Source organism: Rhinopithecus roxellana, chromosome 7, assembly GCF_007565055.1.
Source record: "Rhinopithecus roxellana isolate Shanxi Qingling chromosome 7, ASM756505v1, whole genome shotgun sequence".
NCBI classification, from domain to species: domain Eukaryota; kingdom Metazoa; phylum Chordata; class Mammalia; order Primates; family Cercopithecidae; genus Rhinopithecus; species Rhinopithecus roxellana.
Genome location: NC_044555.1, coordinates 142,041,414 through 142,063,600, shown reverse-complemented (window position 1 = coordinate 142,063,600; position 22,187 = coordinate 142,041,414). Strand labels below are relative to the sequence as shown.

At 37.1% G+C, this 22,187-nt stretch overlaps 1 long non-coding RNA gene across 2 annotated transcripts in view; it reads left to right on the top strand.

Moving 5' to 3' along the window:
* LOC115898728 overlaps window positions 1-7,089 on the top strand; it is a 53,790-nt gene extending 46,701 nt beyond the window's left edge. For both annotated transcript variants that reach the window (XR_004058418.1, XR_004058417.1), the window contains one exon: window positions 7,037-7,089. This is a non-coding gene — a long non-coding RNA (uncharacterized LOC115898728). The remainder of the gene's footprint in view (window positions 1-7,036) is intronic.
* Window positions 7,090-22,187: the final 15,098 nt, after the last annotated feature.

Genomic DNA, 22,187 nt, shown 5'->3' with positions numbered 1-22,187 from the left:
TTGCTAGCAAACTTAATATGTTCTTACTAATTTGTGGGACCTGAAAATCAAAAGAATTGAACTCATGGAGGCAGAGAGCAGAGGAATGGTTACCAGACACTGCTAAGGATAGTGGGGGGAGGGCGAGGAGGTGGGGATGGTTAATGGGTACAAAAATATAGAAAGAATGAATAAGCCTGTAATCCCAGCACTTTGGGAGGCTGAGGCAGGCTGATCACGAGGTCAGAAGATCGAGACCATCCTGGCCAACATGGTGAAACCCCATCTCTACTAAAAATTACAAAAAAATTATCTGGGCATGGTGGTGCGTGCCTGTAGTCCTAGCTACTCAGAGGCTGAGGCAGGAAAATCGCTCGAAACAGGGAGGTGGAGGTTGCAGTGAACTGAGATCGTGTCACTGCGCTCCAGCCTGGTGACAGAGCAAGACTCCATCTCAAAAAAAAAAAAAAAAAAATGAATAAGATCTGGTATTTGATAGGACAACAGGGTGATTATAGTCAGTAATAATTTAATTGTACATTTTAAAATAACTAAAAGAGTATTATTGAATTGTTTGTAACACAAAGGATACATGCTTGAGGGGATGGATACCCCATTTTTACATGATGTGATTATTACAAATTCCATGCCTGTATCAAAACATTTGATGCCCCATTAAAAAAATATATATATATGTACCTATTATGTACCCACAAAAATTAAAATAAAAAAATTTTTAAAGGTTCTCAGCATCATTGACCATCAGAGAAATGCATATCATAACTACAATGTTACAGCATCTCACCTGAGTTAAAATGACTTTTATTCAAAAGACAGGCAAATGCTGGCGGAGACATGGAGAAAAGGGAACCCTCTATGCTGTTAGTGGGAATTTAAAGTAGTACAACCACTATGGAGAACAGTTTGGAAGTTCCTCAAAAAACTAAAAATAGAAGTACTATAGGATCCAGCCATCCTGCTAGCTATATACCCAAAAGTAAGGAAATCAAGATACCCAAGAGTTGTCTGCATTCTCAAGTCTATTGCAGCAATATTCACAATAGCCAAGATTTGGAAGCAACCTAAATGTCCATCGACAGAATAGAGAAAGAAAATGTAGTACATATGCACAATGGAATGCTATTTAGCCATTAAAAAGAATGAGATTCGGTCATGCACAACAACACAGATGGAACTGGAGGACATTATGTTAAGTAAAATAAGCCAAGCACAATAAGCCAGATTTTACATGTTTTCACTTATTTGTGGGAGCTAAAAATTAAAACACTTGAACTCGTGGTAATATAAAGTAGAGTGATGGCTGCCAGAGTCTAAGAAGAGTAGTGGCAGGACAAGGGGTGGGGATTTTTAATGGATTCACAAATATAATTAGATAGAACGAGTAAGATCTAGTATTTGGTAGCATAACAGAGTGACTACAGCTAACAATCATTTATTGTGCTTTTAAAAATAACTAAAAGAGTGTTAATAACTAAAAGGATGTTTTGTAACACAAAGAAAAGATAAATTATTGAAGTGATGTTTACCCCATTTACATTGATGTGATTATTATGCATTGCATGCCTGTATTAAAATAACTCATATACTCCATACATATATACACCTACTATGTACCCAGAAAAATTAAAAATTAAGATTAAAAAAATTAAAATGAGAGAAATGTCTATTTGTATACTTTGACAAGTATTTAATTGGGTTATTTGTCCTTTTACTTTTGAGTTGTAGGAGCTCTTCAATATATTCTCGATACAAGTCCTTTAGCAGACATATGACTTACTAACATTTTCTCTCACTCTCTTACTCTCTTTTTACTTGCTTGGTGATGTCCTTTGAGCACAAAATTTTAAAGTTTGATCATTTCCAGTCTACTTATTTTTTTCTTTTATCAGTTATACCTTTGGTGTCTTATCTAAGAAACCATTGCTTATCCCAAGGTCACAAAGATTTGCTCTTGCTTTCTTCTAAGAGTTGTATAGTTTTAGCTCCTTACATTTAGGTTTTTGATCTGTTTTTAATTTTATATATCGTGTGAAGTAGATGTCCAGTTTCATTATTTTGTATATGGATATCCAGTTGTCCCAGGATGATTTTCTTGAGAAGACAAATCTTGCTCCCATTGGATTTTATTGGCACCCTTGTAAAAAAAATCACTTGACAATAAATGTGAGGGTTTATTTTTGAACTCTCAGTTCTACTCCGTTGATCAATATGTCTATTCTTATATCAGCACCTCACTGTCTTTTTTTGAAATCAGCCTACCTCATGCTTTGAAGTGCTTCACTGTCTTGATTACATCCTTTGTAGTGATGTATGCATCGTCCATTTTTGTTCCTCTTTTTCAAGATTGTTTTGGCTGTTCTGGCACTCTGGTATTTGCATATGAATTTTAGAGTCACAGTGTATTGCAAAAAAATGCAGTTGGGATTTTCATAGGGCTTGCATATTGTATCTGTATGTCAATTTGGGTAGTATTGTCATCTTAACAATATTAAGTCTTTTAATCCGTAAACACAGGATATCTTTTCATTTATTATGGTCTTCTTTACTTTATTTCGACAATTTTATTTGACTTTATTTCTTCCTTAATTTATTTCAATGTTTTGTAGTTTGTAGCTTGTGCTTTTTTGTTAAATTTATTTCTAAGTGGTTAATTCATTTTGATGCCATTGTAAATGAATCTATTTTTAAATTTCATTTTAGAATTCTTCATTGTTAGTGTATAGAACTAATTTTTTTTTTTTATCTTGATCTTGTATCCTGCTCAATTTCAATCACAGGCTCAGTATAACCTGAGGTTACATTCAACTCCATGGCTGGTGTGGATTTGTAGGAATGTGTTTTGGTGTGCTCTGTTTCTTCCTTTAAGAGCTGAAACCTTGGGATTTCCCCCCAGCCTTGAGGAATGCACACACTTATGAATTAATTCAACCTCCAATTCAATTGTCACATGTTGTCATAGTGATCTTTTGTCAAATGCAGTTCTGAACGTGCTCTCAACGTTTTGAACCCCCATAGACAAAATTATTATTATTATTATTATTATTATTATTATTATTATTATTTAAGACGGAGTCTTGCTTTTGTCACCCAGGCAATTTTGGCTCACTGCACCCTCCACCTCCTGGGTTCAAGCAATTCTTCTGCCTCAGCCTCCTGAATAGCTAGGATTGCAGGCGCCCACCACCACACCCAGCTAATTTTTGTATTTTCAGTAGAGACGAGGTTTCACTGTGCTGGCCAGAGTGGTCTTGAACCCCTGGCCTCAGGTGATCCACCCACCTCAGCCTCCCAAAGTGCTGGGATTACAGGCGTGAGCCACTGCGCCCAGCCTATTTTTATCCAGATTACTTCTTCATTGTTTGTTTCCAGTTCTAATCCAAAATATGTCCTTCTTTTTGAGTCCCACCTCCCCTCAACAAGTCTTTGATCATAAATTTTCTCCATCAATAACATTCTTTTGGAGACTCTTCACACTCAAACTTCTAAAAATGTGGGCTACACTACTTCCACTTTTTTACCACCCACTCTCTTCCCAGTCTACCACTGTCTGCTTTCTGTCCTCTACCACTCCACTGAAAGTATGTGCTCATTCTTAGTCTAGAGCCCAGAAAAAAAGTCTTGACCAAAAGCAGAGATTTGAGAGTTATTTATTCCCATGCTTTTAACTACCATTTCTATGATGATATCTTCTAAGTGAGTATTTATAGCTAAGGCCTTTTTCCTAAGCTGCAGACCTACTGTATGTCTCCTCCTACCTACTGTATGTCTCCATCCTTATGACACACAAGTGCTCCAAACAGGGTCAAAACTGTTGTGTATATGTATGTGTGTGTGTATATATATACACACACACACGCTTTAAGCTCTGGAGCACATGTGCAGAACGTACAGTTTTGTTACATAGGTATACACGTGCCATGGGGGTTTGCTGCACCCGTCAACTCATCAACTACATTAGGTATTTCTCCTAATGCTATCCCTCCCCTACCCCCCCACCCCCTGATAGGCCCCAGTATGTGATGTTCCCCTCCCTGTGTCCATGTGTTCTTATTGTTCAACTCCCACTTATGAGTGAGAACATGCAGTGTTTGGTTTTCTGTTCTTGTGATAGTTTGCTGAGAATGATGGTTTCCAGCTTCATTCATGTCCCTGCAAAGGACATGAACTCATCCATTTTTATGGCTGCATAGTATTCCATGGTGCATATGTGCCACATCTCCTTTATCCAGTCTATAATTGATGGACATTTGGGTTGGTTCCAAGTCTTTGCTATTGTGAATATTGTCCTCTTCTTATGCCCAGACATAGTGAGTGGTATTACCAAACTACCCAGTAATCCAAATCAGAGAACTAAGACTGTATTCTGGACACCCCTCTACATAGTCTCTCATACCTATCAATTCTATAGTTTAAATACATTTTTTCACCTCTGTTACTACTGAGTTATTACTACTGGGCCATGATCACATCTTGCCTTGACTGTAACTGGTGTCTGTGTCTCCAATCTTGTCAACTGTTTTCTCCACTTCCATACATTTTGTACAAGTTAACCAGTGATATTTCTAAAATGCAGATCTGATCACAGCACTCTTCTTTTCAAAATCCTTCAATTCTCCTCTCCAACTGCCTACCACCTGCCACTGTCTTCAGAATAAAATTTCTTAGCATGACTTAGAAAAGTCTTTGAAATAACAGATGCTGGCAAGGTTGTAGAGAAAAGGGAATACTTATATACTGTTGGTGGAAGTGTAAATTAGTTCAACCATTGTGGAAAGAAGTATGGTTATTCCTCAAAGAGCTAAAAGCAGAACTACCATTTGATCTACCAGTCCCATTTCTGGCTGTATACCCAGAGGAATATAAATCATCCTACCATAAAGACCCATGCACACAAACGTTTATTGCAGCATTGTTCACAATAGCAAAGACATAGAATCAACTTAAGTGCCCACCAATGACAGATTGTATAAAGAAAATGTGGCATATATACACCATGGAATACTATGCAGTCATAAAAAGATTGAGATGTGTCTTTTCTGGGAACATGGATGGAGCCGAAGGCCATTTTTCTTAGCAAACTAATGCAGGAACAGAAAGCCAAAGACCACATATTCTCACTTATAAGTGGGAGCTAAATGATGATAACCTATGAACACAAAGAAAGGAACAACAGATACAGAATTCTAGTTAAGGGTGGAGGCTGGGAGGACAGAGAGGAGCAGAAAAGATAACGATTGAGTGCTGGACTTAGTATCTGAGTGATGAAATAATCTGTACAACAAACCATCATGAGACAAGTTCACCTATGTAACAAACCCTCGCAGGTACCTCTGAACCTAAAATATAAGCTTAAAAAAAATGTGTTTGACTGGACCGTGCCCTCTATGTTCTAGATGTGTTGAAACATGAATATATATAGCGGGCAGTCTTCAAATAAGACACACTTGCACTCACTTTAGTGGCTTTTCACAGACTCTTGCCATTGCCTGGATTATCTATCCTTCTTCTTTGCCTGGGCAGCTGCTACTTATATTTGAAATGCCTTCCTTAACATTTCCTGGGTTAGGCACATATGAATTCACATAGCATCCTGTGACTTACCCTCTTACAGTATTGAACACATTGTACTGTCATCATTTTTTCTTCCCATTAGACTATGAGTTTGAGTACTGTGATATAATCATATGTTTTTTATCTCTAGCAATTTGTACAGTAACAGGAATCAATTAGGTAATCAATATCTGTTGAATGAGTGATATGGAATATATAGTACCATTATTCCCTGATATTTGCATATCTTAAAAGTACTTAACTCCCATTATAGACACAACCACAACTTTCATTTAACTAAAACTTGTAGTATTTCTAGCTTTGATTTTTCCACTTTTAGAGTGCAATAAGCAAGAGTAGAGTGAGATTAAACACTTAAGATTAAAACTTCTGTATGTGATTTTTAAAATACACATAAATGTTTTATTTCTGGTATATTATCTGTAATTCATTTACCAAATGTCATCTATAAGTAGTCAAATAATGTATGATTTTTGAGACCTTATTAAATATTAGGCAGTCTGCTAAATACTAGGGATAAAGAAAAGAATATAACACAGTTTCTGCCCTTAAATAGCTCAAAAACTAATGGGGAATATGGATTTACATATTTTTATAATTCAATGTACTATGCAGTATTGGGGGGAGTGAGTGTATACGAGGTGCTGTGGAAGCAAGTGGACAAAGCAAATGACTGCTTGACTTCATCAGTGAAATATTCTACAAAGAATGTGTTTTTTTATCTAAGCTTGGAAGAACAAGTATGAGTTTTTCAGGTATGTGGGAGTAGGGACCAAAGAAAAGTGAGGGCATAAAGGCAGAAAAAAAAGAACATGTGTAAAATGTGGAAAGTGTGAAAATGTAGGGAGTGTTTGTGGAACTCCAAGTACCTTGAAATGATTAGAATACAGGACGTTGGGGGGCGAAGAGAAGGCATGGAAAATGAGGTTGGCAAAGAAGGCAGGGGGCAAGCAGGAAAGGCTTTATGAGACATGCCAAAAAATACAGTTTTCATCCTGTATGTTACTGAGCACAATTAAAAAGTTTTTACTCACAGAAGTAACAAGATTCTATTTATGTTTTGGAAAGGTCATGCTGGATCCACCATGGAGAATGAATGGTGAAACTTGAGACAGGACAAAACTAGAAATTTATAGTCCACCTAAAAGGCTGTGGTAATAGACAAGGTAAAAGATGAAGGGTGGTTGAGCTAAGACAGTAGCAGTAGAGATGGAGACAATTGATGGGTTTAAGAAATATGAAGAGCTAACAGATGGGATGTGATAATTGATACACCAAGTGAGGAAGAGAGAATACTCAAGGATCAAGTCCATGTTTCTGTCTTGTATAACTTGGGTGGGTGATGGTATCTTTTACTGAGACAAATTAGGTTTTCAGTGGATTAAACTGTTAAGTATTTATAGTAAATATACAGTTGAACCTTGAACAATTCTGGTTTGAACTGTGCCTGTCCACTTTTACACAGATTTTCTTCCACCTCTGCCATCTCTGAGACAGCAAGACCAAGCCCTTCTCTTCCTCCTCCTCAGCCTACTCAACATGAAGACAAGGATGAAGACCTTTATGATGATCCATTTCCACTTAATGAGTAGTAAATACATTTTATCTTCCTTATGATTTTCTTGGTAACATTTTTTTCTCTAGCTTACTTTACTGTAAGAATACAGTATATAACACATATAACATGGAATATGTGTTAATCAACTGTTTATGTTATCAGCAAGGCTTCTAGTCAACAGTAGCCTATTAGTAGTTAAGTTTTTGAGAAATCAAAAGTTATACACAGATTTTCTATTGCACATGGTGTCAGTGCTCATAACCTCCACATTGTTAAAGGGTCAACTGTAACTACAAAAGAAGATTCTGAATGTTCTCATCACAAAGAAATGATCATTGTTACATCTGTGTAGTGTGGGAACAAGGAAAAAAAAGAAATGATAATTGTTTGAGGTGATGGATAAGCTAAGTACCCTGATTTGATCATATACAGTGTATACATGTATCACAATATCAAAATGTACCCATTAAATATGCACAATTATTATGTGTCAATTTAAAATGAAATAAAACTTTGAGAAAATAAATGTCAGATTGATTTAAATATTATGTGTATAGAAGTATTGTCTTCTAGAATACGTGACATTACACAATTGCATAAGTAATGGACTTTTTAAATTGTTTTATTTTTATTTTTTTTTCATTATACTTTAAGTTCTAGGATACATGTGCACAACGTGCAGGTTTGTTACATATGTATACATGTGCCATGTTGGTGTGCTGCACCCATTAACTTGTCATTTACATTAAGTATGTCTCCTAATGCTATCCCTCCTGCCTCCCTCAACCCCACCACAGGCCCCGGTGTGTGATGTTCCCCATCCTGTGTCCAAGTGTTCTCATTGTTTAATTCCCACCTATGAGTGAGAACATGTGGTGTTTGGTTTTCTCTCTTTGCGATAGTTTGCTCAGAATGATGGTTTCCGGCTTCATCCATGTCCCTTCAAAGGACATGAAGTCATCCTTTATAACACTGTTTACATCAACTCTTTACCACAGTCACAATAGGACTGTGATAATAATATAATGAAGCTAATTTTTTTTGTTTACCTTATAAGAATTGGCCTCGTTATTTTATAGAACTGTGAATTTCCTTATCTTTTGAATGATTGACAGGTCTGGTGACAACACAAGTAAAACTGCTAGCTGAATAAGTCCTATTTTATTTAGTAGAAGAATAGCTGTTTTAACATCTAGTATATCTTTGAGTGGGTATTATCTAAGATATTCTGCCTTCAATGTTGATAGTTTTTTGATAGTACGTTTGCCAGTGATTAATCTTAACACAGTTATTTTGCCATTTGATGGAAAAAAAGAGAGCGAGATTGAGTTCCTTGAAAAATAGGACCATAGCCTTTATCTAGCTGAGTTAGACGCCAAAGTGTGTGGATTAACCATCTGTAGATAATCATGAGATTCTAGCATTATTACTATTGCTATTTTATTTTTATGTCAGATGAGTATGACTTTATCTTATTCAAACAGGATAGATCCTATTGGATAAGGACATTATTTATTAGAATAAAACTTTCCAATAAATTTTATTAGAGAAAAAACATTTTTGATATACTGATTTTTATTTCTAGTTTTTCAAATTTTGTGTATCCTATAGCCTACATTATTTTGTCCTTAGCTTATTATAACAAATGTAGGCCGTATGGGTCAAATGTAGCTCTGTTATAACCATAAATTCAAATAAATACATTTTGAAATAATTTTATTAAATATCAAACTGTAATAACTATACAGACTGAGAAAGTATATTATAAAAGACTATGTTTAAGCATGAATTAATGCTCAAATTTTTAAGCTTTTATATTTCTAAAAAGGAGCTTGGCAATCATATTTTCCAATTTAGTAATAGATTAGTATGGGAATAAATTAGAACTCACTAGCAAAGAAATGATTCAAGAAGAGACAAGAAGTTTCTTTTTCTGTGCATTTACTTATTGAATGCGCCCATTAGCCATTCTGACCATGCTGTATTGCTAACAGTTGTCTCACTCCAATTGTGAAATATCCATATTGGAGCAATGAATACCAATTGAATATCAAATCTTGCCAAGTAGTATTCATAGTCTTGTGTTACAGATGTCTTGCTATGCATGATTCTGAAAACTCCATATATTATTCAAGTGGATATTAGCATCAATTTCACAGAGAATTTTTATCTGAGAGGGGAGGTTTTAAAATAGTAGATTCACAAGGTGGCTCCCTTTTGGGATGCCACGTAGCCGTTAGGAAATCTTATGTGATTATATTTAAGCCTTACACTGTGGAGAAGCCCAAAACTGTTCCACACATACTCAGAATTCACCACGTTACAATACTGGAATGTGGAGGTAGACTTTTTAATACAACCTTATTGCCACATCAAAATTTTGTCTGCTTCAAACAGGGACCTTCTCTGCAACAAGTTTTTTGGGAGTCATGCTCATAGAACCAGGGATAGCCTGGCATAGTGGCACGTACCTGTAGTCTCAGCTACTGGGGAGGATGAGGTAGGAGGATCGATTGAGCCCAGGAGTTTGACTGTTGGTATGGAAACATAGTGAGAAACACATCTCTTAAAACAAAAATAAAATAACCAGGGATAGAGGAAAGTTTTAAGAGAATATTCCAGCAAATTTAACAAATAAAACTTCACAGTTCCTGTGTTTGGCATATATAACTAAAAATTTGCAGCATGAAAGAATTTAGTATAAGTTGATAACTTTAATGGCTAAATTACACTTCTGTATGGGTGAGCTAATTGTGTGATCAAAAATTTATTTTATTCACTGAAATACAAAATCCAAGAATATTGTGGCCAATTTGGTAGCCACATATCAATGTAGATAATGCTTTGTCTTTAATTCAGTATGAGAGCTAGAAGTGAGAAAGGAAAAGAAGCACTGTTTACTAGATACAACTGCTCTTTCATTCGATAATATTAATTGAGCATTCACAAGGTGCATAGCACTCATACGAGGATGAAGAAATATCAAGATGAATGTATCCTGATTAAGAAATTTGCAATCCACATAGAAAATTAATGAAGATATTTTTTGCAAATATTTTAGATCTCTTTTTTCAAAAGTATGGCTTAGGGTATGCAGTTCTTTTTAGAGAGAGATGAAGTATTTCTCTGTTGCCCAGACTGGAGTGCAGTGGTGCAATCATAGCTCACTATAGCCTCAGACACCTGGGCTCAAGTGATCCTCTCACCTCAGCCTCCCAAGTAGCTGGGACTACAGATACAAGCCACTGCACCCAGGTGCAAACATTTTTGAGAAACCTACCTCTACATAAAACAGTTGTAGCTAACTGATATTATGATTATTTTTATCTAGAGATTTCCTTTAATAGATTTAACTATTTTTACTTCTTACCATCACTTAACACACATACACACCACACACCTTTTCCCAACTTTTTTAAGTCCTCACATGTCTACACATCTCACCTCACTCATACATGTCTAAAAGGACCCTTAAACTCCATATTAGCTTGAAAGTTAGCAGTTAATTATTTTTATGGAAAGTAAAAACAAACAGGGTAACATATTTCCACCCAGCTAAAATATTTTTTTTGAATTTTCATTTGTATGCTATGGCCAAATATCTTATGTACAGCATTTCTTTACATGCAGGAAAGGCAAAAAATTTATTTGCAAAGAGATAATAAATGGTAGAATATGCTAAAAATGTACCTGAGAACTTTCACAGAATCGTAGTAATTTTTAGAAGAACATAGAAACTTTTTGATTTCTGTGCTAATTTGTTTCCTTTTTACAATTATAGAGTAGGGATGAGAGGCTTCCAGGAGAATTTAAAAGGTTTAGAACTTTAAAAAAAACATTAAAGAGAAATTAATGAAAATTCTTCTCATACTATTCTCCAAACATTTTTTAAAAGGCAGGAACTCTTCCTAACTGATTTTACGAGGCCAGCATAACTCTGATACCAAACCAGACAAGGACACAACAACAACAACAACAAAACTACAGGCCAATATTTCTGATGAACATAGATGCAAAAGTCCTCAAGAAAATACCAACAAATGATAACCAACAACATATCAAAAAGATAATACACCGTGATCAAATGGAATTTATCCCAGGAATGTGAGGATGGTTCAAGATATGCAAATCAATAAATGTGATATATTGTATTAACAGAATTAAGGACAAAAACCATATGATCATCTCAATAGCTGCAGAAAAGGCATTTTATGAAGATCAGCATCCTTTTATGATAAAAACTGTCAATAAATTGGTTATAGAAGGAAAGTACCTCAACACAATGTAGGCTATATATGATAAACCCACTGCTCAGAATGGGGAAAAACTGAAATCTTTTTCTCTAAGAACTGGAACAAGGTAAGAATACCCACTCTCACCACTCTTATTCTACATAATACTGGGAGTTCTAACCAGAGCAATTTTAGGCAAGAGAAAAAAAATAAGGGCATCCAAATTGGAAAGTCTCTATTTGCAGATGACATGTTCTTATATAGAGAGAAACGTAAAGAATCCACTAAAAAATGTTAGAATGAATAAAATAATATACAGTAAAGTAGCAGTATACAAAATCAAGACTCAAAAAGTTTTAAGTGTTTCTGCACACAAACAATGAACTAGCTGAAAAAGAAATCAGTCCCATTTGCAATAGCTACAAAAATTATTTAGGAATAAACCAAAACTACAAAACACTGATGAAAGAAACTGAAGAGGATACAAACAAATGGAAAAATAGCCCATGTCCATGGATGAGAAAACTTAATATTATTAAAATGGCCATACTACCTAAGGCAATCTATATAATCAAATTAATCTGTATCAAACTACATGTGACAAAAAAAGGTGGAGCAAGATGGCTGAATAGATACACACCAGAACATCAAATTGAACAACTATCCACAAACACAAAAAGCACCTTCCTAACACCCAGAAATCAGGTGAACAATCAAACTACCTGGTTTTAACATCATATTAAGGAAAGAGGCACTAAAGAGGGTAAGAAGGACAGTCTTGAATATCCTGCACCACACATCCAGAATTCCTGCAGCAGCTACCACATGCTGAAGAAAGAAAATCTGTTTACTTGGGGGAAAGAGACCACAGTGATTGTGGGACTTTCTACTGGAATTTAGTGTTGCCCTGTCACAGGAGAAAGCACCACAGTGCCCGCAGAGGGAGCATTTTGAGCAGCCCTAGACAGAGGTGAATTGTCCATCCCAACCACGTAAAAGCCTGAGTTCCAGCAAGCCACAACACCATGGGCCAAAGTGCTCTGGGGGCCTAAATAAACTTGAAAGGCAGTCTAGGCCAAAAGGACTCCAATTCCCGGTCAAATCCTGGTGCTGGGCTGGGTTCGGAGCCTTTAGACTTGGGGTGCATGTGACCTAGTGAGACAACAGCTGGGGCAGCCAAGGGAGTACTTGCATCTCCCCTTCCCCAGCACCAGGCAGCAAGGTGCACAGGTTTGGGAGAGACTCCTTCCTTTTGCTTGAGGAGAGGACAGGGTAGAGTAAAGAGGACTGTATCTTGTAACTTGGATACTAGCTCAGCCTCAGCAGATTAGGGCACCGGGCAGAGTCCTGGGGGGGCCCCCATTCCAAGCCCCAGCTCTGGGATGACATTTCCAAACATGCCTAGGGCCAGAAGTGAAACTGCTGCCTTGAAGGAAAGGACCCAGTCCTGGCGGAATTTATCACCTGCTAACTAAAGAATTCTTTTAACCAGCAGTGGTAACCAGGTAGTACTCGCCGTGGGCCTTGGGTGAGACCCAGAACTAGGCTAGCTTCAGGTGTAACCCAGCACATTCCCAGCTGTAATGGTCATGAGAAGAGATTCCCGCTTGAGGAGAGGAGAGGAAAGAGTAAAGGGGACTTTGTCTTGCAACTTAGGTACCACCTTGGCCACAAGGGGGTAGAGTACCAAGTGGGCTCCTGGCATCCATGATTCAAGGCCTTGGCTTCTGGATGGAATTTCTGATCCTGCCCTGGACCAGAAGGGAGCCCATTACTATGAAGGGAAAGACTCAGGCCTGATAGCACTTACTAAAAGCTGACTGAAGAGCCCTTAAGACTTGAGGGAACATCAGTGGTAGCCAGGCAGTAGTTGCCACAGGCCTAGGGTAGTGATAGCCATAGGGAGAGACTGTTCTGCTTGAAGAAAAGTGAGGGAATGTAGGAAGGACTTTGTCTTGTGGCTTGGGTGGCAGATCAGCTACAGTAGGATAGATCACCAGGTAGATTCCTAAGATTCCCTACCTCAGACCCTGGCTATTGGATGGCATCTCTGGACCCACAGGGGTCAGGGAGAACTCACTGCCATGAAGGTAAGGACACAAGCCTGACTGGCTTCGCCACCTGCTGATTGTAGAGCCATAGGTCCTTGAGTGAAAATAGGCAGTTGCCAGGCAGTGGTCACCATGAGCCTTGAGTGAAATACAGTGCTGGCTTCAGGTCTGACCCTGCAGAGTACCAGGATGGTGGCCGCAGGGGTTTTTGTGTCACCCATCCCCCAGCTCCAGGCAGTTCCACACACAGAGAGAGACTGTTTGAGGGAAATGTAAGAGAAGAGATAAAAGCGTGTCTGCCTGGTAATCCAGGAGAATCTCCTGTATTTTACCCAAGACCAACAAGGTACCACTATGGGGCTGCAAGATCCACAATGTTATGGGCCTGGGGTGACTCCTAATGCAGATATAGGTGCAGTGACCAAAGGCTTAGATCACAACATCTAAGTCCCTTCAAATACCTAGAAAATCTTGCCAAAAAGGATGGGTACAAACAAGCCCAGACTGTGAACATTGCAATAAATACCTAACTCTTCAATACCCAGACACCAACAAACATACACATGCAGAGACCATTCCGGTAAAGAAGACTTCACCAGATGAACTAAATAAGGCACCAGTGACCAATTATGGGAAGTTAGAAATATGTCACCTTTCAGACAGAGAATTCAAAATATCCATGTTGAGGAAACACAACGAAATTCAAAATAACACAGAGATGGAATTCATGTTCCTATCACATAAGTTTAACTGATTGAAAAAATTTAAAAGAATCAAGCAGATATTCTGGATCTGAAAAATGCAATTGACACACTGAAGAATGTGTAAGAGTCTCTTAACTTCAGCATTCATTCAGCAAAAAAAGAATTATTGAGCTTGAAGACAGACTATTTGAAAATATGTTGTCAGAGGAGATAGAAAAATAAATAGAAAAGAATGAAGCACACCTACACAATCTACAAAATAGTCTCAATAGGACAAATCTAAGAGTTACTAGCCTTAAAGAGGAGGTAGAGAGAGAGATAGGGGTAGAAAGTTTATTCAAAAGGATAATAACAAAGAACTTCCCAAACCTAGAGAAAGATACCAATATTCAAGTACAAGAAGACTATAGCATACCAAGAAGATTTAACTCAAAATAAGGCTATCCCAAGAAACATAGTGATCAAACCCTTAAAGGTCAAGGATAAATAAAAGATCCTAAAAGAAGCAGACTTTTTGGTGGAAACCTTATAGGTTTGGAAGCAACCTAAGTGTCCATCAACAGATGAATGGAGAAAGTAAATGTGGCACCTATACTCAATGGAAAACTATTCAGCCATAAAAATATTGAGATCCTCTCTTTTGCAACAACATAGATGGAACTGGAGGGCATTAAGTGAAATAAGCCAGGAACAGAAAGACAAACTTCACATGTTCTCACTTATTTGTGAAAACTAAAAATTAAAATAGCTGAACTCATGATGATAGAACACAGAATGGCAGTTACTGGAGCCTGGGAAAGGTAGTGGGGTGGGGGAAGAGGAGATGACCAGTGGATTTAAAAATATACTTAAATAGAATGAATAAGATCTAGTATTTGATAGCATAGCAGGATGGCTACAGTCAACAATAACTTATTGGATATTTTTAAATAACAAAAAGATATAATTGGATTGTTTATCACAAAGAAAGGATCAGTAATTGAGGTGATGGATAACCCAATTTATTCTGTTGTGATTATTATGCATTGTGTGCCTGTATCAAAATATCTCTTGTACTCCATAATTATATACTCCTACTGTGTACCACAAAACTTCTTTTAAAAAAGGAAAAATTTTTAAAAAAAATACTCATGGCATTCTTCACATTTTTTTTTTTTTTTTTTACATCTTATAATTTGTATGGTGGCACAAAAGACCCCAAGTAGCCAAAGAAGTTCTGAGCAAAAATAACAGAGCTTTCAGGTATCACACTACCAAATTTCAAAATATACTACAAAGCCTTAGTAACCAGAACAGCATAATACTAGTATAAACACAGACACATATGCCAGTGGTATAGAAAAGAGAGCCCAGAAATTAATCCACATATCTACAACCAACTGATTTTTGACAAAGGCACCCAGAACATTGGGGAAAGGACAATTTCTTCAATGAAGGTACTGGGGAAACTGGATATTCATATGCACAAGAATGAAAGTAGATCCTCACCTCTCAACCTATACAAAAATCAACTCAAAATGGATGAAGGACCTAAATATAAAACCTGAAACTGTAAGAATACTAGTTAAAAAAATGAGGGAAATCCTTCAAGACATTGGTCTGGGAAAACTTTATGATTAAGACCTCAAAAGCATAGGCAACAAAAGCAAAAATGAACAAATGGAATCAAACTGAAAATCTTCTGCACAGCAAAGGAAACAATCAATAGAATAAAAACAACCTGAAGAATAGGAGAAATATTTGCAACGTATTCATCTAACAAGAGATTAATATCCAAAAGGCACAAGGAACTCAAGCATCTCAACAAAAACAAGCAATCCAATTTAAAAAATGGGCAGTTGGTCTAAACAGGTATTTTTGAAAAGAAGACATACAAATGGCTAACAAATACATGAAAAAATTCTCAACATCACTAATCATCAGGGAAATTGATATCAAAACCACAGTGAGGTATCCTGTCACCCTGGTTAAGATGCATATTATCAACAAGACAAAAAAGTAACAAATGCTGGTGAGGACGTGGAGAAAAGATACTCATACACTGTTGGTGGGCATGTAAATTAGTACAGCCACTATGGAGAAACAGTATGAAAGTTCCTCAAAAAACTAAAAGTAGAACTAACATATGATTTAGCAATTCTGCTACCATGCAAGGAAAGGAAATCAAAGGATATCAAAGAGGTTATCTGCACCACCATGTTTACGGAAACACTATTCATGGTACCTATGATATAGAGTCAACCAAGGTGTCAAACAACAGATGACTGGATAAAGAAAATGTGGTATGTATGCACAATGGAATACTATTCAGCCATAAAACAGAATGAAATCCTGTCATTCCTGGCAACATGGATGGAACTGGAGAACATTATGTTAATGAAATAAGCCAGGAATATAAATATAAATATGCATGTTCTTACTTATATTTAGATGCAGAATAAGGTGACCTCATAAAAGTAGAAGAATTATGGTTATTAGGGATTGGGAAGGATAGGGAAAAGGGGAGGATAGGGAAATATTTGTTAAAGGATACAAAATTACAGCTAGATAGGAAGATTAATTTCTAGTGTTCTGTACCACTGTAGGATGACTGTAGTTAACAACAATATATAGTTTCAAATAGATAAAAGAGGATATCTCAGTTTCCCTTGGCTAGGAAAAGGAATTCCCTTCCCCCTTGTGCTTCCCAGGTGAGGCGATGCCTCGCCCTGCTTCAGCTCTTGCTGGTTGGGCTGCACCCACTGACCAGCACTGACTGTCCAACATGCCCCAGTGAGATGAACCTGGTACCTCAGTTGAAAATGCAGAAATCACCCGTCTTCTTTGTCGCTCACGCTAGGAGCTGGAGGCTGGAGCTGTTCCTATTCGGCCATCTTGGGCGCCCCCCAGACATTTATACAGCCAACAGACACATGAAAAAATGCTCATCATCACTGGCCATCAGAGAAATGCAAATCAAAACCACAACGAGATACCATCTCACACCAGTTAGAATGGCAATCATTAAAAAGTCAGGAAACAACAGGTGCTGGAGAGGATGTGGAGAAATAGGAACACTTTTACACTGTTGGTGGGACTGTAAACTAGTTCAACCATTGTGGAAAACAGTGTGGCAATTCCTCAAGGATCTAAAACTAGAAATATCATTTGCCCCAGCCATCCCATTACTGGGTATATACCCAAAGGAATATAAATCATGCTTCTATAAAGACACATGCACACGTATGTTTATTGTGGCACTATTCACAATAGCAAAGTCTTGAAATCAACCCAAATATCCATCAGTGACAGTCTGGATTAAGAAAATGTGGCACACATACACCATGGAATACTATGCAGCCATAAAAAAGGATGAGTTTGTGTCCTTTGTAGGGACATGGATGCAGCTGGAAACCATCATTCTCAGCAAAGTATCGCAAGAACAGAAAACCAAACACCGCATGTTCTCACTCATAGGTGGGAACTGAACAATGAGATCACTTGGACACAGGAAGGGGAACATCACACACCGGGGCCTATTGTGGGGAGGGGGGAGGGGGGATGAATAGCATTAGGAGATATACCTAATGTAAATGACGAGTTAATGGGTTCAGCACACCAACATGGCACATGTACACATATGTAACAAACCTGCACGTTATGCACATGTACCCTAGAACTTAAAGTATAATAAAAAAAAGAGGATATCAAAAATTTTCAATACAAAGAAATGATAAATGTTTGATATGATGGATGTGCTAATTACCCTGATCTGATTACTATATATTATATGTATAACAGTATCACTGTGTACTCCATAAATATGTGTAACTATTTTGTGTCCATTTAAAATTTTTTAAATTAAAAAAATATTGCTTTAAGAGGTATATGTTTCAAATGTACAAAAAATCCAGAAAAATGTACACATTATTTTAGTACATCATGCTAAAAAGAATTTGCATCTTTCCCTCTAATAATGTATTAGTTTGTATTACAATTTTGGTATTTAAAGCACTTTACCTTTAAGTAGTTAAAACAGCCCTACAAGAGAGAGATGGCTCATATTCCAATTTTTTCTTCTTTTTTGGTGGTGAGAAAACAAATATAAAGAGTTGTAATTTGACTGTGAGCACTAGCCAAACCCATAGATGTATGCTCTTTCTGAGAGATAAGGACCTTTGAAATTATTTGAGTATGATTTTGCAGATTACATTCAGGTTTTGCTTTCAGAGTTAAAGGAGAGGGACTGGTGACTAACACTCAGAAAAACCTGACTCCTACCCATCCACACCCCACCAGCAAGTTGGATTTGAGTCTTCTCTGAGGTAGTCTGGAATGCTCCCAGAGATTTTGATACATACTGAATCCCCAGTTCTTCTCAAAAGAAAACTGAAATACTAGGTTAGTCTGGAATCTGCCTCACGTCTCTCAGAGTAGGCATTTTGAATTGCTCTAGACTTTAGATAATCCTCTGGTTCCCCCTTAGACTGAATCAGAAATGGACTACCAAAAGAAAGAGAGGAAAGCAGTATTTCCATGGGCATTCACTTATATGAATTTTTCTCAATATTTGGTTCCAAGAGGGAAATTGTGTGTGTGTGTGTGTGTGTGTGTGTGTATATATCTGTGTGTATGAGTATGTATATATACTCTGTCACACACATATATATACACACACACATTACATTCAACTGTTTTTCACTTATGTTTTTCAAGTTGAGCTTTTTTATCAAATGACACATTTTTCTCTTGTTAAATGATTTTTATAACCTTGGCTAGCAGCAGTTCTCTTCTTTCCACTTAGATTGTACTTAATGTCTCCTGAAGCAAGGAAGAGAAATTAAAATAAGGAGAATAAGGAAATTAACTATGCACTTCTTGAAAATATATGCCATTACATTTTTGAATGTTATAAAAAAGTCAAAATCTGAAATGTGTGAGACAAGGTAGAATAGCTAAGTTACGAAACAAGGTGGAAAAAATTGAATCAAGAGCTTACAAACTAGAAGCAATTGCTCTGCTGTTAACTTTGAGTCCAGTCTTAATTTTAAGCACATTCCACTCTGACTCTGCCTACTCCAATATAATTGGAATACAATTTGTAACAGGAATCAAATTTGCAATAAATGAAAATTATTTATCACTAACTTGATTTTCAGATTGAATATCCTTTGATAAATTACAGTCATTTGCCACATAAGGGCATTTCTGTCAATGATGGATGGCATATATGATGCTGGTTCCATAAGATTATAACACCATATAAACAATATGTTTAGATACACAAATACTCACTATTATGTTGGTTGCCTACAGTATTCAGTATAGTCACATACTGTATATGTGTGTAGCCTAGGAACAATAGGCTATACCATATAACCTAGATATGTAGTAGGCTATCTACATATCTAGATTTGTGTAAGTACACTCTATGATGTTCTCATAATAACAGAAGTGCCTAATAGTGCATTCTCAGAACATACCTCCATTGCTTTAGAACATATAGAAAGTGAACAGGGGAGGGAAGGGATATGAAAAGAATGAAAGAAGAAAAGACTTTCAAAGACAGTGATCTGCCTACTCTGTCCCAACCAAGTGTAGTGCTTCGAATATGGTAGAAGAGCTGACTATTTAAATCCTTTTTTACCTCGCTAAAGCATTTGACCCTGCTAACTTAAAGTTATTTAACCTGTGTTTTATAGTTTCTTATCTGTAAAACTCATTCCTGTGAGTTTTGAGGATGTTGTGAGGATTAAATGGTGATGTATATAAAGTACGCAGCATACATCCTGGCACATGAATACTCAAACTATGCTAGGTATTATTGTTTTTTTTGTTTTTTTTTTTTGTTGTTGTTGTTGTTTTTTAATTATTCAGGAGTCAGCTGTGGTTTAGTGGAAAGAAGATTGAACTTCTAGTTCAAAGACCTGGTTTTGAATCCTGGTTCTGTTGCTTAGTCCCATGGCCCTGTGCAGTCTCTTAACCTTTCTTGCACTTGATTTCCTTGTTTGTAAAAGTAGAGTTAGTAAGACTATGCAGGGCAGTGTTGAAAATTAAAAGAGAAATCCTATTTTATAGATACCCTATATATAGGAAAATATGATATATGGTAGATGCTCAATATATGTTAGTTCTTCTCTACTCCATTACCTTATTCCTATTTCTATTCTTTTTTTTTTTTTCTTTTCTTTCTTTTTTTTTTTTTTTTTGAGACGGATTCTCGCTCTGTGGCCCAGGCTGGAGTGCAGTGGCCGGATCTCAGCTCACTGCAAGCTCCGTCTCCCGGGTTTACGCCATTCTCCTGCCTCAGCCTCCCGAGTAGCTGGGACTACAGGCGCCCGCCACCTCGCCTGGCTAGTTTTTTGTATTGTTTAGTAGAGACGGGGTTTCACCGTGTTAGCCAGGATGGTCTTGATCTCCTGACCTCGTGATCTGCCCATCTCGGCCTCCCAAAGTGCTGGGATTACAGGCTTGAGCCACTGCACCCGGCCTCTATTCTTATTCTTATTACATCCCAGATTACCTAGCTCACAGTAAAGGCTGATGAATATTGAATGGACAGTTGATTGGGAAAAGAAAAAGAAAACATTAGAACTACTTGATTATTGTGATTCTGATCTGATTCAATAAATCAAATGAATGAAAAAATCAAGATCACTGAACATTTTCTCAGATGCTGATCACATGCTTCCAAACTCGGAGCTTAGTACGCTATAACCCAAAGTGGAAAACGAGGAAACAGAAACAAAAACCATTCTGATAATTTTTTAAAAAATTAAATAACAGACTACATGAATTATAAATGCATTGGTTTTTACGGAGGAAAATATTAAGAATAGCACTTGTCTCAAAAGGTTTAGTAAATCAAATATGTCAGAGGTATTGTGTAAATTATTTTAAATGTGTAGAATGGTCTGTATCTGTTCTGTCCAATATAGTAGCCACTAGCCACATGTGGCTATTTACATATAAATTTGAATGTAATACAATGAAAATTCTAAAAATCTGTTCCTTAGTTTTACTTGCCACATTTCAAGTCCACAATAGCCACATGTGCCTAGTGGGTAACATCCTGTGTAGCACAGATTTATAGAACATTTACATCATCACAGAAAGTTCTATTTGAAATCATTGGTCAAGATTTAATCAATTTACTAGGTATAGGAGAATTATAAGGGCCAGAGAACATCTCCTGAAGAGTCTGAAAGTAAAAGTTGAAATGTGGGACAAATGACCAAGAAGTATTGCATTTTGTTATAAATGATCACAGCGTTAACTACATTCCATAAAGATAGAATAATGAGAACTATAGACCAACAATTCTTGTTCTTTTATGGTGAATGAGGTGGTGGATTAACAAAGATCATCGGCCGGGCGCGGTGGCTCAAGCCTGTAATCCCAGCACTTTGGGAGGCCGAGACGGGCGGATCACAAGGTCAGGAGATCGAGACCATCCTGGCTAACACGGTGAAACCCCGTCTCTACTAAAAAATACAAAAAACTAGCCGGGCGAGGTGGCAGGCGCCTGTAGTCCCAGCTACTCGGGAGGCTGAGGCAGGAGAATGGCGTAAACCTGGGAGGCGGAGCTTGCAGTGAGCTGAGATGTGGCCACTGCACTCCAGCCTGGGCGACAGAGCGAGACTTCGTCTCAAAAAAAAAAAAAAAAAAATCATCAAATGCTTAAGAAAGCATAACCTAAAAGGTAAAAATAATCATGATTTCTGTAAAGCAAAATTATGACTGACTAAATCAACTAGAGGGTTTATTTATTTATTTATTTTTGAGCATTTCGTGTGGGCTGAAGTGGTTATAACTCATTTAGACCTTCAAAAACTTTTGACAAAAGCCAGGCACTTGTGGTGCACTACTAGAATTCCAGCTACTTGGAAGGCTGAGGCAGGAGAATCAGATGAGTCCAAGAGTTCAAGACCTGCCTGGGAAACATAGGGAGGCTGTTTCTAAAACAAAAACATAAATAAAACCTTTGACAGATTTCAATACCAAAGAACCTTTAAAATTTATGTCAGCATGGAGCTAGAGAGAGCATCTGTAATTAAATAGACGGTCTCCAAAATTTCTTCCAGACTAATAT